Raw genomic sequence first — 18,563 nt, forward strand, 5'->3', positions numbered from 1 at the left:
GCTTTATCCACTGTGCCACCTAGCCTCCCCTAACCTACATTGTTTTGAACATATTTTTTGACCTTCTTTTATCTCCTTTACCAAACTGCTGACTTTGTTTCCATCATTTTCATGCTTCACTCTCATTTTTCTTCCCAATTTTTCTTGTACTTTCCTTACTTGATTTTCAAAATCTTTTTTGAGCTCTTTCATTGGCCTGAATCTAATTCTTATTTTTCTTGGAGGCTTTTCATACAGAAGCTTTAATTTTGTCATCTTCTGAGTGTGTGTTTTGATACTCCATTGAACCAAAGTAATTGTCTATGGTCAAATTCTTTTTTTCTGTTTACTCATTTCCTCAGCCTGTGGCATGGTTTTGAGCTGCTTCCCAATCTTTTGAGTGCTTTTGGCACAGACCTAAGTTCCTTCAATGTCGTATAAGAGGCTCTTCCTGCTCTCCTGCTTTTGCTCCGGTTGGTCGATGACCACACAAGCACACCCCTCTGCTCTGGAGCTGTGAGGAGATTCCCTGCTCTAGGGCAATGAGGGGTCCCAGACTGGGACCAGGGACTGAATGTGGACAAAGTCAGACTTCTGTCCCAGGAACATCATTAAGACCTCAAGAGTTCCACCCCACATCCTCTTATCTACCTGGGATGAGCACTCTGGAAGTAGCTGCCAGATGGCTCCCTGCTGGGAGCTCCACTGCCCTATTTCCCTTTCCCAGGGCTGGGTCTGTACTAAGATCTAAATTGCACTGAGACCCAAATTGTACTGAGACTAAAGTGCACTGATCTCTAAACTCACTCTGGCAGAAATCCCCCCACCCCGAATTTCTTCATTGTCCTTGGCAATGACTGGGTTGGGAGGCCTAGATTCTGCTCCTGCTACCATGAACCTTAGCACCCCCAAGGATCCAGATGCCCTGTGGGCTGTTCCTGGAAGGCTGAAATTTGTTCACAAGGCTGTGCAAGTACTGTAAGCCCTTCTGACCCCATAGAACAGTGCCTTCCAGAGGATCTTCCACAATATCCTGGACTGGAAAATTGATTCACTGGGACTTTATATGAATTCTACCACTCTAGGGTTTGGTTAGAGTCATAATTTTAAGCTAATTAGAGTGTTTTGGAAGATAGTTTCTTGGAATCCCTGCCTACGCACTGACACCTTGGCTCAGAAAATATCTTGAACTCTTAATATTTTCTTTAAAATAATTCAGACAAACTTATTCAGACCTTTAGCTTCTCTTGCACTGATTATTGAGATAGACCTTTTTTGGAAATCCTACAGTCATCCTCTCATTTTTTGACTTCTTCCTTGTGGCTGACAGATATTTCTGAAAAAAAAAAACAAAAAATAAACATTAGGGCAAGTCACTGTCTTGCTGAAGATTTTCTAGTAGACCAGATCAGAATAGCTTCTTATCTGGAATAAAATATAAAATTCCCAATTTGGTGTTTATGGATTTGAATTCTGGAAACTTTATTTCTCTTCTCTTTCTCAAGATTCATATAATTCTTTCTATTTTTACTTCCTCTTCTCTATGTCTTTGGAAGGACTAGTTCAACTCTCACCTTTGAAATATCTCTTCCTGATTTCCAAGATCTTGGTATCCAATTCTAAAAATTACCTTGTGTTTATTTTACTTTAACTTATCTGTGTATATGCTGTTTCTTCCCAGTATATTATAAGAGCTTTCAGAGCATGAATTCTTTCATGTTTATCATTTAACTCAATAACATCTTTCATTGTAGGTACTTAAAAAAAATCTTAAATGATAGAATTGAAATGGGTTAAAAGAGACTTGCATTGACAATTAAAAAAGCCCATAGGGAGGAATGAATTAAGTTCCTAACCAATTAATGTTAATTAATCATTAGATATATTTCCTCCATCAAAAAAGCATAAAAGTGGTATAATTAAAAAAGAGAAAAGAAATTGGAAAAGAAACATGAAGACATTAATTATGAAGTGTGATCACCTAAGTTGATTGATATTCTTTTACAAACTATCTCAAATAATATATAGAAAGAATGGTGACTCCTTCAAATTCATCACCTTCGGAGGCTACTTTTTTCCATTTCTATTACTCTTACAGAAAACATTTGGGGAGCTGATCTTGAGGGTCAGATGGTAAGTCACATATGAAAATTAGTTTCAAGAATTTTTAGTCAACTTCCATTTTAAAAGAAATTTGTTCAATTAACAGTCTAGCAAGTGAGATAAATTTTGAGTCTCAGTATTCTTTTGCTATATCCCCTGACCAAATCTATCCTAACAGAATGAAAATCTGTATTCTAATTTTGAAAATAATGCATCTTATTCTTTGAAAAAAAGTTACAGAAATTGGTAATCCAGTTATATTTAATGACTAAACAGTTGTGATTAACATAAAATCTCATAAAAGGGGGAAATTACTTATTTTTCTAAAACTCATTTGGACAATTTTGTTCTGTAACACTTAAAAGAAAACAATAAAGAATAGTAGTTTCTATAATTATCTTACAAGGAATTATAAAACTTTTCAATTTACAGAAGGTTATTTCTAAAATTAGTAGATGATTTTCCTGCTCCCAAGGGACAAGTTGAGAGTCTGCTCCAAGATTTCACTACCTCCTTCTTAGTGAGTCTCTTATTAGTGAACAAGATTGTAATTAGATCAATTATATTCACTCTTCTCCATAAATGAACTCATTTATTTTTGTTATTTTACACTGTATGGGGGAAGGGAAATGGGGGTAAAAACAGTCATATTTTTTTATTCAATACTGACTGTGATTTTCCAGGATGGGCTTCTGATTACGTTATATATTTTAAGCCACAAATTCCTTCCATTTGGACTGTCTGCATCATTTGCTCCCCAGTCCATAGTACTATGAAACCCCTATTAAAGAACAGAAGCATGGATATTTTTAAACTGAATCTAGTAAATCTATTAAGGGCAGAATAATAGCATAATAAGGTTTAATGGTAATTAGTGGGTTATAAATAGACTCTAATAGCAAAAAGAATTATCATTTGCTTGATAGCACAAGATGGAAAAGATAAACAATTAAAAAATTGGGATGATTAGTTTTATGAACTCATGTCTTAGATGTCTTCTTACTTTTGTGGAACAGAGCATTTCAGATTCTGAACTTCCTATCATCAATCATGGTCAAGTGAGACTTTCAAAATCCTTGGGGAACTGTGGAAATTGTTTTGAATCTTTGAACATTTGAAGTGCAGCCATGCACTTCAGTTTTATTTCATTTTATTTATTTAATGAGTTCTCTTTGCTATGAGTTTAAAATGGTAAATTATTTTGTAGTGTGCCATTAATTTTAACACAATTTTTATACAATGCATTAATGCAAGAAATTAATTGAGAAGTAGTGAATGATGATGGGTCAAAACAAAAGCAAACTATCAATTATGGTAGTACTTAGATAGACTTTTCTCATTATCATATAACTCACCGATGACTGCTTGCTGCCACCCAATCTACTTGTACTAGAGTTAACCTGGATTTGTGCAATCACTAAAGCTAACATTTTCTTATAAATCATACAATAACACTTATATTGATTAAACTTAGACTATCCTGGTCCCGCTAATTTGGATTATTTAACTGAAAGAAAATGCAGGCATCACTAGAGTTGATAAAAGCCAAAGTTATAAAGTAGGCAAAATTAAATTTAAATTCTTGATGAAGAAGTGATACAGAGACCATTATAGGCATTTATAACACTGGGTTAGTGTGTTAGAGTAAAAAGGGAAGACTAAACATCAGATGATTTATAAAACTATGAGGTCTATAAGGAACCTTAAGATTAAATTATCAAATCACAGAATTTTGGTTGGGAGGAAAGATGAAGAAAAAAAGAGAAGTTGAGTGACTTGTTCAACATTATTAGCAGAATCAGGACTAATAGTCAAATCTTTTAAGTGCTCTTAAGGGAGCATGTATGTTGTGAGGAGGCATGGCATAATGCCTTGTATTTGAAATCAGAAGACAAGTTCAGTTCGTACTTTTCAATCCTACTTGCATGATCTAATTTGTCACCACTTTTGGGCTTTTGTGAAACAAAATAGAAGACTAAATGGTCTTGAAAGTCCATTTCATTGTTTAATCTATAATTGTGTGATCCTGAACATTCCTCTTGTCCTTGGAGCTGAAATTTCTGTCTTGTCATTTCCACATATAGGAATGAAAAAGAAATCAAGTTTCCTATATTTTAGTCATTCAAAACTAAAACTCTAAGGTAATTTTTCAGGTTGATATTTCATTTTTACAGTTACATGTTATGAAAGTTTTTCAATATTCATCCACTTGAACATTTATAAGTTATACATTTTCCTACCACCCTCCCTTCCCATCCATTTCCCCTCAGCTGCAAACAGTCTGGTAAAAGTTGCATATGTACATTTGCGTTTAACATGTTAGCATATTAGTCATTTTCTAAATCAGGAATTAGAACTAAGGGAACAAAATGAAAAACATGAGGTAGGAAGGAAATACATAATAGAATTTTTCAAAGTGAATATAGTATTCATTCAGATTCTGTGGATGTGTTTTTTGTTTTGTTTGTTTTTTATTTCCTCTGTATGTGGATGTCTTGTTCATAATAGGTCTCTAAAGTTGTCCTGGATCTCTGAAATGCTAAGAGATAATGCATCCGTCATAGTTGATCAAAGCACATTGTTGTGTATTAATATATACAATGTTCTCGTGGTTCTGCTCCCTTCACTCAGAATCAGTTATGGAAATCTTTCCATATTTCTCTAGAGTCTGACCATTCATGGTTTCTTAAATAACAATAGAACTCCATAACTTTTTCAACCACTCCCAAATTGAAGAGTATCCTCTCAATTTACAAAATTTACAATTCTTCATCACAACAGAATTAGCTGCTATAGTTGATGATCAATCTTTCTTTTTTTTAGGTTTTTTTTAGTTTTTGCAAGGCAATGGGATTAAGTGACTTGCCCAAGGCCTCACAGCTAGGCAATTATTAAGTGTCTGAGGCTGGATTTGTACAAATGATTTTTTTTATACATTATTAAAATATTCTTGTTTAAGAGCAAACATAATACCCCCTCCCCTCAAAAAATATATACCCTCATGAGCAATAAAGTAAAAGAAAGAAGAAAAAATTAAAATTAAAAATTAAAAAAAATAATAATAGGAGCAGCTAAGTGGCACATTGGACAGAGCACCGGCCCTGGAGTCAGGAGCACCTGAGCCAAAATCTGGCCCTAGACACCCAACAATCATCCAGCTTTGTGATCCTGGGTAAGCCACCCCAACCCTACTGCCCAGCAAAACACAAAAAACAAAACAAAATAAAATAAAATTATAATAATGATAATAATAATAGTAGTAGTAGGGTTGGCCAGGTGACACACTGGACAGAACACCTGCCCAGCTGGATTTGAACCCCGGTGCTCCTAACTCCAGGGCCAGAGCTCTATCCACTGCTCCACCTAGCTGCCCCCATGATCAATCTTAATGAACTTTGTCAATCTATCAATGCAACAATCAGGTAAATTTTGGGGGCTTCTGTTATGGAGAATACTATCTGTATCCAGAAAAAGAATTATGGAGTTTGAACAAAGGCCAAAGACTATTCCCTTTAATTAATTTATTTTTTAATTTTTTTAATTTTTAATTTTTTTAATTTTTAGATAACTTGTTTATTAACTGTGCTTAATTTTTACAATGAGAAGCATAAAAACCCTTAGTAATTCTTACACCTCATCAGTCTTAATGGCCATACTTCTTTACCAAAAACTGTGTAGATCTTGCTGCCAAACTCTGCAATGAGAATAATTAGACAAGATCTGCTCATTGTCCAGGTCTTGAAAGACTCTTGTTCATGAACTGCCTTTTCACAAAGCAAGTCCACCACTTGTTAGGTTTGTCACTATGAGGTTCAAAGACCTTCTCACAAAGCCTCAGCCTAGTTTCTTGCCACAACTGTTGTAAATAGGCCCTCATCACTTCATCATCTTGCTTATTTGCAGGTTTGGCATAAATTGTATTAAGGGGGAAACCCTGTTTTCCAGGAATATGAAAATTAGTGATTCTCAATGTGTACATTTATTTCTCTTCTTGGTTTTCTGAGTTGCACTTCTGGAGTTTTTTTTTAAGCATTCAGAAAGGTAAAGAATTATATAGACCAATGTCCTATCAGCTTCATTCTTAATTTTATAGTTTTTGAATAAGGCATTTGCCTTGAAATAATAGATAGTTTCATCCACAATATCTGCTTCTTTTGTTTCTCTTGGAGTGGGTCCTTTAAATTGACTTGCAATGGGTAATAGAGCCATGTTTCCAATGAGTTTGGTGTCAAGGTCCATGAGAGAAGAGTAGTACGCCGGCATCTTGGCATCCAGGCCTGGACTTCGGGAGAGCAGAGGGTACAGACTCCTGTCAGAGACCCTGGCATTCTATTACCTTTAATTTAAAAAAAATTATCTTGTTATGTAATTTTTCTCTCTTTAGTTATTTTTTTCCTTATGGATATATCTCTCTCAACACATACAACTTAGATCAATGGATAGAATGGAAACAATTGAAAGACTGAAAGACTGCCTTCTGGAGGGGGGAGGGAAGCAAGATTAGGGGAAAATTGTAAAATTAAAAAGTAAATTAAAAAATTTACAATAGCAAAATTAGCTGCTATAAATATATTTGAACATATGGAACTTTTCCAATTCTTTATGATTTCTTTTGGTTATAGCCCTACATAAAAAGTTGGTATTTCTGGGTCAAAGGGTAGGACCAGTTTTACTGCTCTTTGGGCACAATACCATATTGCTCTCCAGAATGATTGTATTAGTTCACAGATCCACAAACAATACATTATTATCCCAATATTCACAAAAGTTCTTCTGCATAACTCATTTTACCTTTTTGTCATCTTAGCCAATCTGATAGGTGTGAGGTACTACCTCAAAGTGTTTAATTCACATTTCTCTGATCAATAAGGCTTTGGAGCATTTTTCATATAGCTATATTTAGCTTAATTTCTCCATTTGAAAATTACCTGATCAATATTTCCTTTGACCATTTATCAAATGGAAATGACTTGTAATCTTAAAAATTCGATTCAATTATCTATATATTTTTTTAAATTAGATCTTTATCAGAAACACTAACTGTGAAAATTGTTTTCCTTCTAATCTTGACTGGATTGGTTTCCATAGAGCAAAAAAAAAGTTAATTTAAAAAAATCAAAATCATTCATTTTGCAATCTATAATATACTCTATTACTTGTTTCATCTTAAATATCTTCACATTCCATAGATTCAACAGATAAGACTATTTCTTGATCTCTTTATTGGTCTATGCATCTCTCTTTATGTCTAAATCATGTGGTCATTTTGACCTTTTTTTCATATATAGTGTGAGATATGGGTATATGCCTAGGTTTGATCTTACTGTTTTCAAGTTTTCCCAGCAGTTTTTGTTAAATAGTAAGTTCCTATATAAGAAGTAATATCTTTTTGTTTGTCAAAGAGTAGATTACTATAGTTATTTAGTGTTTCTTTTTTATGTAATGCACTGGTCAGTTACTCTATTTCTTAAATAGTACCAGATAGTTTTGATGGTTGCTGATTTATAGTGTAGTTTTAGATCTGGTACAATTAGACCACCTTCTTTGCATTTCTTTTTCACCAATTCCCTTGATATTCTTGACTTTTTGTTGTTTGAGATATATTTTCTTTCTTTTTTCTTAGCTGTTTAAAATAGCTATTTGTTAGTTTGTTTGATATGGCACTGAATAAGAAATTTAATTTGAGTAGAATTGGCATTTTTGTTATATTAGCTCAACCTAATCATGAGTAATTGACATTTTTGTAATTATTTAGAACTGACTTTATTTGTGTGAGAAGTATTTTGTAATTGTGTTCATACAATTTTCAGATTTGTCTTGGAAGTTAGACTCCTAAGAATTTTGTATTATCTATAGTTACTTTAAATGGAATTTCTCTTTTTATCTCTTGCCCTTTTACTTTTCTGTTCATATATAGAAATTCTGATGAATTATTTATATTTTGTTTGTTTTTGCAAGACAAGTGACTTGCCCAAGGTCACAGAGAAAGGAAATTTTTAAGTGTCTGAGGCCAAATATGAACTCGGGTCCTCCTGACTCTAGGGCCAGAACTCTATTCACTTTGCCACCTAGCTGGCCCCAATGCTAATGATTTAGGTGTGTTTAATTTGTTTCTTGCTACTGAATTTGCTAATGATTTCAAGCATTTTTACTTGATTTTCTGGGGTTTATATAAGTATACTATCATATCATCTTCAAAGAGTAAAAGTTTTGCTTCCTCACTGACAAGTCTTACTCCTTCAATTTCTCTTCTCTTATTGATAGGGCTATCATTTCTAATATTACATTGAACAGTAATGATGATTATTGCATCCTTGTTTCACTCCTTATCTTATTTGAAATATTCCTAGTTTATCCCAATTATATATAATATATGTTGATGGTTTTAGATAATCACCTATTATTTGAGAGAGAATTACATTTATTATTATATGGTCTTTAGTTTTTAATAGCAGTAGATATTGCATTTTGTCAAAGGCTTTTCAGCAACTATTGAGATAATCATGATTTTTTTTTGGATTGATATATGTTCAATTATGTTGTCTTTTCCTAATATTGAACCATCTCTGCATAAATCCGACCTGATAATGTTGTATTATCCTTATAATAATTTGTTGTAATCATTTTGCTAAAATTTTATTTAAAATTTTTGCATCAATTTTGACCATATTAAATTAAAAAGTATTTGTACTAATAAAATCAATGCTGCCAAAATTAGAAGTAAGGAAGCAAACTGAGAAAGAATCTTCATGACTAGAAGTTCTGATAAAGGTTTATTTCTAAAATATAGAGAGAATTGCATCAAATTTATAAGGTCACAAATCATTCCCCAATTAATAAATGGTCAAAGGATAAGAACAGACAGTTTCCAAATGAAGAAATTAAAACCATATATAATAATATGAAAAAAATGTTCCACATCACTACTAATTAGAGAAATGCAAATTAAAACAGCAATGAACTATCATCTCACACCAATAAGTTTGGCCAAGATGAGCAAAAAGGGAAAATGACCAATGTTGGAGAGGTTGTGGAAGGATTGGGACATTGATGCATTGCTGGTGGAGTTATGAATGGATACTACCTTTCTGGAGAGTAATATGGAACTATGCCCAAAGAGCAATAAAACTGTTCATGCCCTTTAACCCAGCAATTCCAATTCTAGCACTATATCCAGTAGAAATTATAAAATACAAGTGAAAAGCCCTACATGATCCAAAATATTCATAGCAACTCTTTTTGTAGTGACAAAGAACTGGAAATTGAGGGGATGCCCATCAAATGAGGAATGACTAAAGAAGTTATGGTATATAAATACTATGAAATACTATTGTTCTATAAGAAACCATAAATGGTAGGACTATAGAGATGCATGGAATGACTTATGGGATCTGATGCTGAGTGAAGGGAATAGAACCAAGAGAACATATCAACCAAGTACATATCAACAACAACATTGTGAGATGAACAACATTGATGGAAGCAGCTCCTCTCAGCAGTTCAGAAAATTAGGGGAATTGTATTAGACTGCATCTGGACTATGTTATCACCATCCAGAGGAATAAAAACAAAACAACACAACGCACACACAAACATACACAAAACAACCCTTCAGAATCTGATGAACACTTTATATAAATTATGTCTTATTTATCTCTTTCCCTTAATCCTAATTCATCATACTGAAAATAATTAATCTGTAAACATGTTTATCAAAATATGTATGTACAATGCTAATCATCACTGAGGGGAAGAGGATTGGGAATGGAAGTTGGAAGGAAATTTTGTAGCAAAATATATACATATGCATATGGAGGAAAATAAAGAAATAAATCTATTAAAAAGAGTTTTGCATCAATGTTCAATAGGCAGATATATCTAATGTATTTTTTTGGTATATTTTGAGTCTTCCTGGATTAAGTATCAGTATGTTGGTGTCATAAAGGGGATTTAGCAGTAGAATTGGAATTAATTATTCCTTAAATGTTTGTTAGAATTCACTTGTAAATTCACCTGCAGCTGGTGATTTTTTCCATAGGTAGTTTAATGATTATATTTCCTCTTCCATTCATTTCACTCAGGTTTTCAAATTTATTGGCATATAATTGAGCAAAATAGCTCTAAATTATCTCTTTAATTTTCTCCTCATTGGTTGTGAGTTCACCATTTATATTTTTGATACTGGAAATTTGATATTCTTTTTTTAAATCAGATTAACCAAAACTTTATCTATTTTAATATTTTTAATAAAGCCAACTATTAATTTTATTTATTAGATCAATGATTTTCTTGCTTTCAATTTCATTATTCTTTCCTTTGATTATCAGAATTTATAAGTTGGTATTTAATTGGGAATCTTTAATTTGCTCTTTTTCTAGGTTTTTTTTAGTTGGATATGCAATCCATTGATTTCTTCTTTCTCTATTTTATTCACATAAGCATTTTGAGATATAAAATTTCCCATTAAAACTGTTTTGACTGCATCGCATAAATTTTGGTATGATGTCTCAGTATTGTCATTATCATGGATGAAATGACTGAATAATTCTATGGTTTTTTTTTGAAACACTCATTATTTAAAATTAGATTATTTAGTTTCCAATTAGCTTTTGGCTTAATTTTCTATGGCCCTTTATTACAGGCAATTTTTATTGTAAAATCATCTTAAAATTATTTTTTCTGCATTAGATTGTAAGTTTTTTTGCCCCAGGACAAGGGCAGTTTTGGAATAGGTACCATGCACAGTAGAGACAAATGTATAAATTATATTCTGTCCCCATTCAGTGTTTCTCCAGAGGTCTATCATATCTAGGTTTTCTAAGGTTTTATACACATTAACTTCCTTCTTATTTATTTTTTTAGATTTATCTAATTGTAAGAAATAGACATTGAGATTTAATTTTTCTTTGCTTGACTGATATCAAGATTGCTACACTTAATTATTTTTACTTCTGCTGAAGCATGATATATTTTTCCCAGTCTTTTAACTTTATCCCATGGTATTTCTCTGTTTAAAATGTTTCTTAAAAAAACAGCATATTGTAGAATTCTTGGTGTTTTCATCCATTCTGCTATCTTCTTCCATTTTATGGGAGAGTTCATTCCATTAACATTTAATAATTCTGTATTTATTTCAATGCTATTTTTCCTCATTTTTCCTTTTCCTTTTCCTCTTATTCCTCCTCACTGTATTTTACTTTTTCCTTTAACTTTTCTTTTAAATTTCAACTTTAACTCTGTTTTCCCTTGTATCTTTGCCTTCCCTTTTAACAATCCCTTCTTCCTATTTCTTACCCTTTTCTCCTTCTACTTCTCTATAAGATAGGATAGATTTTTAAACCCAATTGAAAATATGTGTTCTTCCTATTTGGGCCAAATCTATTGAGAGTAAGATTTATTCAGTGTTCAGACCTTCTACTATGATTGGTCTTTATGCACCTTCATCTGATGTTATTTATCTACTAATATATATATATATATATATATATATATATATATATATATATATATATATATATATATATATATATAATTTTCATATTATTGTCCCTTTAATATCTTTATTGTTTTAACCTTGTCTTGTACCTACAACCTCTTTATCAAAATTTACTCCTTTAATCTGTTAGAAGAACCATTTTCAAAGTTTGATAATCGCTTAATTAAAGGTAAACAACATTGCTTAGTCACAATGAGCAAACCTCCCTTGTCCTATTAGATATACACTTCTCAGGAGTCATAAATCACATCAAATTATAATTGATTTATCATGCCCTCTCTTTTAAAGTATCCTTGATGGATACACAATGGTCCTGAGCCAAACCACCATTTCATGAACTGTTTGCACCATTCATGCACTCCCAAGCACACTCCCTTCATTTGAAGCCAAAACATCAACAAAGGCAAAAATCTATTCATGATCTTCCCGTATTCAGTCCCTCTGTCCTTTTAGTTCTTTAACCATAGCAATATAATCCTTGTTAAACAAAGTTTGTATTAAGACAAGATCATTTCCTATTCTATTTATTTCCAGCTATTCTAAATATACTCCCATCCTATACCTCAATTGCACTGCAACCCTCCTTAACTAAAGAATCTAGTAAATGCACATCATGATTTAATTATGCATAGAGCCTCTAAGTATTCTCCTTCCCTCTGTCTCTCTAGGAAAAACCACCATCATAATTAACATCATATTCTTGTCTCATTTATACCTATATTCTCTAAGTATAATACCTCAGATATAATAAGTGTGTGTATAGATATAGATATAGATTAGAGATAAAGATACAGATACAGATAGTTATAGATAGATAGATCAATAGACATATAGATATAGATGATATAGATATAGATATAGATATAGATATAGATATAGATATAGATATAGATATAGATATAGATATAGATATAGATATAGGTATCGGTATCGGTATAGGTATAGGTATAGGTATAGGTATAGGTATAGGTATAGGTATAGGTATAGGTATAGATATAGGTATAGATATAGATATAGATATAGATATAGATATAGATATAGATATAGATATAGATATAGATATAGATATAGATATAGATATTTTAACCCTTTATTAATCCTTAGAGAAACACAATTCTCAAGAAAGGCGAGCGTTATCTTCTTTTGTATTGATTCATAGTTTAATATTCTTAAGTAGCATATTTTTCTCCCCTTTCCATGTACCTTTTTATGCATCTCTTGAGAACTATGCTTGAAGATCAAATTTTCTTTTTGGTTCTGGTCTTTTTATCAGAAAAAAATTGGAAGTTTTCCAGTACACTAGAAATCCATCTTTTTTCTATGACAGAACATGCTGAATTCTGGAGGGATAAATTTTTTGTTGTAATATAACATCCTTTGCATTCCAAAATATTATATTCTGGTCCCTCAGGTCATTTAATGTGAAGCTAAGAAGTCCTGTTTGTTGTTCCTTTTTATTTAAATTGCTTATTTTTGGCTGCTGGCAGCAATTTTCTCCTTTAGTTGAGAATTCTGGAATTTGACTATAATCTTTCTTGAAGTTTTTCTTCCAGGTACCATTTGGTAGGTGTTCTGTGTATTCTTCCAAAGACTATTATCTTTTCTTGATCTGTTCTATTAGAATAGTTTTTGTGGGTGGCTAGGTGGCACAGTGGAGAAAGTTCCGGCCCTAGAGTCAAGAGTGCTTGAGTTCAAATCCGGTCTCAGACACTTAATAATTACCTAGCTTTGTGGCCTTGTGCAAGCCACTTAACCCCATTTAACTTGCAAAAAAAAACTAAAAAAAGAATAGTTTTTCATGAAAATTTTCTGAAAGATATTTTCCAACCTTTTTTTTTTTATCTAGGGTTTTGAGCAGACCAATAATTTGTATATTATTTCTCCTGAATCTCCTTTCTAGATCATTTGCTTTTCCTAAATTTTACTTAACACTTTCTTCAATTTTTTTCATCTTTTTTATTTTTGTTTGATGAAATCATAATGTCACATAGATTCATTAGTTTTTATTTGTCCAATTATAAATTGTAAGATTTTATTTTCTTCAGTTAGCATTTATGTTTCCTCTTCAGGTGGTTAATTTTATTTTTTGATGAGTTACATGTTTTTTTCCAGTTCCTCATTTTTACTTTTAAAGGACTTGGTATCTGAAGTTAATTTTTCCTAATTGTTCTGCATGCCTCTCCTTCCATTTGTTCATTTTTCATTTTCCATTCTTCTTTGGTTTTTAAAATCTTTTTTAAGCAATTCCATGATGTTTTGTACTTGAGTCCAATTAATAAACTCCTTTATGACTTAATTTATGACTTAATTTATAATTTATAAACAACTTATCACTGATGAGACAGCAATTTTTGTGACCTTATCAGAAGAGTAGCTCTGCATTTTTAGTGCTCTTTTCAGAATTGAGCTCTGCTGCTGGGGTACAGGTATTATAGTCCAGAACTTGTTGTGCTAGGACTGAAGTATAGTCCCTGGCTTATCTTTTACCAATGTGTTGCTTATTAAGACCCAGTGTTGCCTGTGCAGTGGTTTATTTCCTCCTTTTTGCTCAGGTTTTGCCTATACAATGGTTTGTTCCCATTTCAGTCCTTTCTGTTGCCCTGGTCTTCACAGTGTTGGGATTTTGTCTGGGTTGGGACCCTCACTGTTATTTACCTTGAGATCCTCGGTGGCACTGTGGATAATACATTTCCAATGACTTTCCTGCTTCCCTGCCTATCTATTTCCTCTTTCCCTCCCACAGAGACAGACTTTCCCTCAGAATCCTCCATTACTTCTACAGTTGAGATCCTCTTTTGCTTGTTTTTTTTTGGTGATTTCTATAGCTTTAATGTCTATGTAGAGGCTTCATTCATTCATTGTTCTGATGGGGAATGTTCTGGAAGCAGCCTGGTTTCATGCTGCCATCTTGGCTCTGTCCAGGAAGTTAAAACTTCTAAGGTAAAATAAATATTATAATAATCCAATTTCTTTTTGAATATTACCCTTTCCATTTCCCTAGCTGGAAAAAGAAGTTTTGCAATGATGTACACAGTCCCCTGATCCATACGGCTAATTCAGGACAAACTTGTCAGGTAGTTTTCCTTTTTCTTAACTCTTTTTTCCACCCAACTCCCAATCAAAAATTAATTATTTCATGTTACAATGAAATACTGACTAATTCATGTTAAAGCTAATAGATAATAATGACTCTATGTATTATGTTCTTCAAAGGTATTAATAGTTTAGAAAAGATCTCCTGGTGACTATACTCCATTAAAGAAATTTTATTTCTTATGATCTAATTTGGTAATGTGCAAGATTAAAGGATTGCTATACAATTTTGAGATTAAATGTTGTGTGATCTAAAATCACTTCTAGATTTAAATCTATGGTATCAATATAAGAATTGAGTGTTAAAGCCTCATTTCTTATACTTTCAATCATAATTCTTGGAATATTACTGAATATATATATATAAATATATATATATATATATCTGTTATCAGTTCCCCATACTAATTTGTATTCAGTAATTTTCTATATATTGCTATTTAATCATATATGTAGTTGCATATATGTGTGCATTTGTTGCCACTATTATAATATAAATTGCTTTTTTATGAGAAGGTGTAGCAATCTAGCAATCCCCTGTCCACCAAGGAATGGATTAGGCTCAGGAGCGAAAAGAAAATACATTACACTCAGGTGGGGTTGTCATCAGGACAACTGACAGAGTCAGTTTATTGAAAACATGAGCAGTTCTTATAGAAGAAAACCACAAAATTAGCATACAGGATAATAACAATGATATAACTTTGTTATGGGCAGGAGTTAACTGAGAAGGATACAACCTAGATCAAGCAGTTCAAGAACAGGGCTTAGCAAATAGTGAGGCCAAGAATTACACAGCTGTATTATCAAATCAGAGTTCCATGAAAGCTTTCAGCTCAAGGGTCAATAGAGCTCAGGTTATATGGCCAATAACTACACTCTTGACCCTAAACTCACTTGAGCAGCCTCTACAATAAAGGATTATTTATCATTTCTACTTAGATAATTAGGTAAAATAACTAGGTAAATTAATAAATCAGCTTAAAAAGTTTAGTAAAATATGATAAGTCCTGGGCAAATGAAAGCCAGCAAGACAGATGCTGTTCTCAAGGAACTTCCATTCTAATTTGGAAATCAAATACATAAAGAGGAAGTAGGAAGCAATAGGAAGGATTACACATACATGGTAGTATAGTTGGGGATGTCTTGGAATTGAAGTGAAGGTTTCAAATTGAGCAAGATAAGTTCAAAACTGGTTTATAAATATGCATTATGACTTCAAAGTTATTTTATCTTTCTCAAATGAGGAAGAAAAGTGATAGAGGAACTATGCAAAACTACACAAAAAGCTTTAAATATATATATATATATATATGTGTGTGTGTGTATATATATATATATATATATATATATATAATCTACTTTGATCCTCACAGCTATCTAGTAGAAAGTTATTATGTTTATACTCATTTTGCAGTTAAGGAAACTAAAGCAAATGGAGGTTGTTGTGATTTGCCTAGAAAGTATCCAGGCAGAGGCTAATCCAAATATTCTTGACTCTAGATCCAGAATGCTATCCACTTCACTATCCAGTTTCCTCTAAAGAAGTGGAGAAGCAGACCCTGGTGGAGAGGAATATAGATAGTATTAGGAAAGATATCTAGAAAGTATAGATATATAGCTGACATGCATAAAATATCCTTAATAAGTGACTGTTGATAGATTGATATGTCTTTTTTACTTTGTATCTGTATTTACGCTTCCAGATAGAATGTTTTTTCCTATACCTAATTTCATTTCTTCAAACAATGGGAAGAAGATGATGTTAGAAAGGATCAAGTATGTTGGCTTTGTTCATGTAAGTCTTTTTAATTAAAGATGCTTATTTTATCCCACCACATTTTCTGATGATTATGGGAAGAGTGGAAGAAGTGCTACCCATGGTTAAGTGAGTTTATGACCTCAAATACTTCTGTTCCTTTTATTGGTGCAGACTTCAAAATTAATGATTTAATTATGATTGAATTGGGGGAAATTATTCTTTAAAGCAAACTTTTCCATGGAAAATAGAATAAGTTGAAGTCAACACATCCTAATTCTAATTGTTTAAGCTTCTGAGTTAAAATTCAGGTATTCATTATTGTTCTGTTCTCAGTTAATGTTCCTATTGCCTAAATAAATTGTATGCAATTCTCAATCCTTGATTGATCAAGGCAGAAACTCCATATTTACTAGTTACTTAATTAAAGCTAATCAGTTCTCTTTGTTCATATCTTTTGGACAGACATACTTTAATGAAGACATTAAAAGAGGCGTCAATTATAAAATATGACTCATGTATATTCTATAATAAGACAATGTATGACACTGGAAAATGGGCACCAGTGTTAGATTTAAAGGTTCTGTATTAAAAGCCCATCTCTCTTACTTGTGTGACCTTGAGAAACCACTTAATGTTTGAATATCTCAGTTTAATTACCTCTAAAATGAATGGGTTGGATGAGTCATCTTTTAAGGTCCTTTCTATTCCTACATCTAATATTCCTGTATTATTTAGTGTAGGATTTAGTTGTATTTGTAGTTAATATTTTCACTTAGAATATCTTTTTTTAATTCCAAACTTTATAATTTATTTTTTTTAATTTTAATTCACATTTTTATTGAATTACACATTACGAAAACAGTTTTATTGAAGGAGTAATCATTATCCTCTTCCCCCACAAAAATTAAAAAAAAACTCATGAGAAATAAAGTGAAAAAAAGAGAAAAAATATGGACTTCAGTCTTTGTTCAAACACCATCAGCTCTGTCTCTGGGATGGATCACATTCATTATCATAAATCCATCAGAGAAGTTACTTCCATGTTTTTCCACAGTTGCTGTTGCTGATTGTAATTCCCTTTATCCATTCCTCCACCTAACAGAGTATTATATTTTCTCTCTCCTTTCTTTCTGTCCCTTTTCAAAAGTGTGCTATAGGTCAGCCAAGTGGTGCATAGACAGAGCACCAGCCCTTGTGCCAGGAAGCCACAAGCTCACATCCCACCCCAGAGATCCATCAACCACACAGTCCTGTAGTCCTAGACAAGTCAATCAATTTTTCCACCTTGCAAAAAATATAAAAGAAAATGTGTCATATCTTATCATCCTTTCCCATGATCTAGCCTCTCCTCTAATACCTACATCCCCTCTCCCTTCCCCCTGTCCCTTTTCTCTAGATTTCTGTACCCTATTAAGTATGTAGTTGTTCCCTCTCTGAACCATTTTGGATGAAAATGAAGACTCACTCATTTTCCCCTGCCTCCCCCCCCCCCTACACTCCATTGCAACAGCTTTTTCTTGACTCTTTTACAGCCTATTATACCTTTCCCTTTCCCTTTCTCACAGTATATTTCCTTTTCACCTATTGACTCAATTTTTACAATATATTCAAATACAGTTCCCTCCTGTGCCTTGTCTATATGTCCTCCAACTGCCCTAATAAATATGAGGTTCATATGAGTTTTATGAATATCTTCTTCCCATACAGTAATATACAAAGTTTATCATCTTTAAATCCCTTTAAAACCTTCTCTATGCTTCACCTGAGTCTTGTATTTGAAGATCAGACTTTCTGATCAGCTTTGGCTGTTTCAACAGGAACATTTGAAAGTCCCCTATTTCATTGAATGTCCATCTTTTCCCCTAGAAGAGAATGTTCAGATTTGCTGAGTACTTGATTCTCAGTTGTATTCCAAGCTCTTTTGTCTTCTGGAATATTATATTCCAAGCTCTACAAGCCCTTAAATGTGATTGCTGCTAAGTCCTGTGTAATACTGACTGTAGCTCTGTGATATATGAATTGTTTCCTTCTGGCTGCTTGCAATATTTTCTCTTTGATCTGATAGCTCTAGAATTTGGAGATAATATTCCTGGGGGTTATTTCATTTGAATTTCTTTGAGGAGCAGATTG

General features: G+C 32.6%; 1 protein-coding gene and 1 pseudogene across 2 annotated transcripts in view; one reads left to right on the plus strand and one right to left on the minus strand.

Moving 5' to 3' along the window:
* Positions 1–18,563, plus strand: part of RIT2 (Ras like without CAAX 2) — a 548,346-nt gene that overhangs the window by 362,114 nt on the left and 167,669 nt on the right. The gene's annotated exons all lie outside the window — the stretch shown is intronic.
* On the minus strand, positions 5,807–6,345 carry LOC141502128 (actin-related protein 2/3 complex subunit 3 pseudogene; annotated as a pseudogene).

This window comes from Macrotis lagotis, chromosome X (genome assembly GCF_037893015.1).
Source record: "Macrotis lagotis isolate mMagLag1 chromosome X, bilby.v1.9.chrom.fasta, whole genome shotgun sequence".
NCBI lineage: Eukaryota > Metazoa > Chordata > Mammalia > Peramelemorphia > Peramelidae > Macrotis > Macrotis lagotis.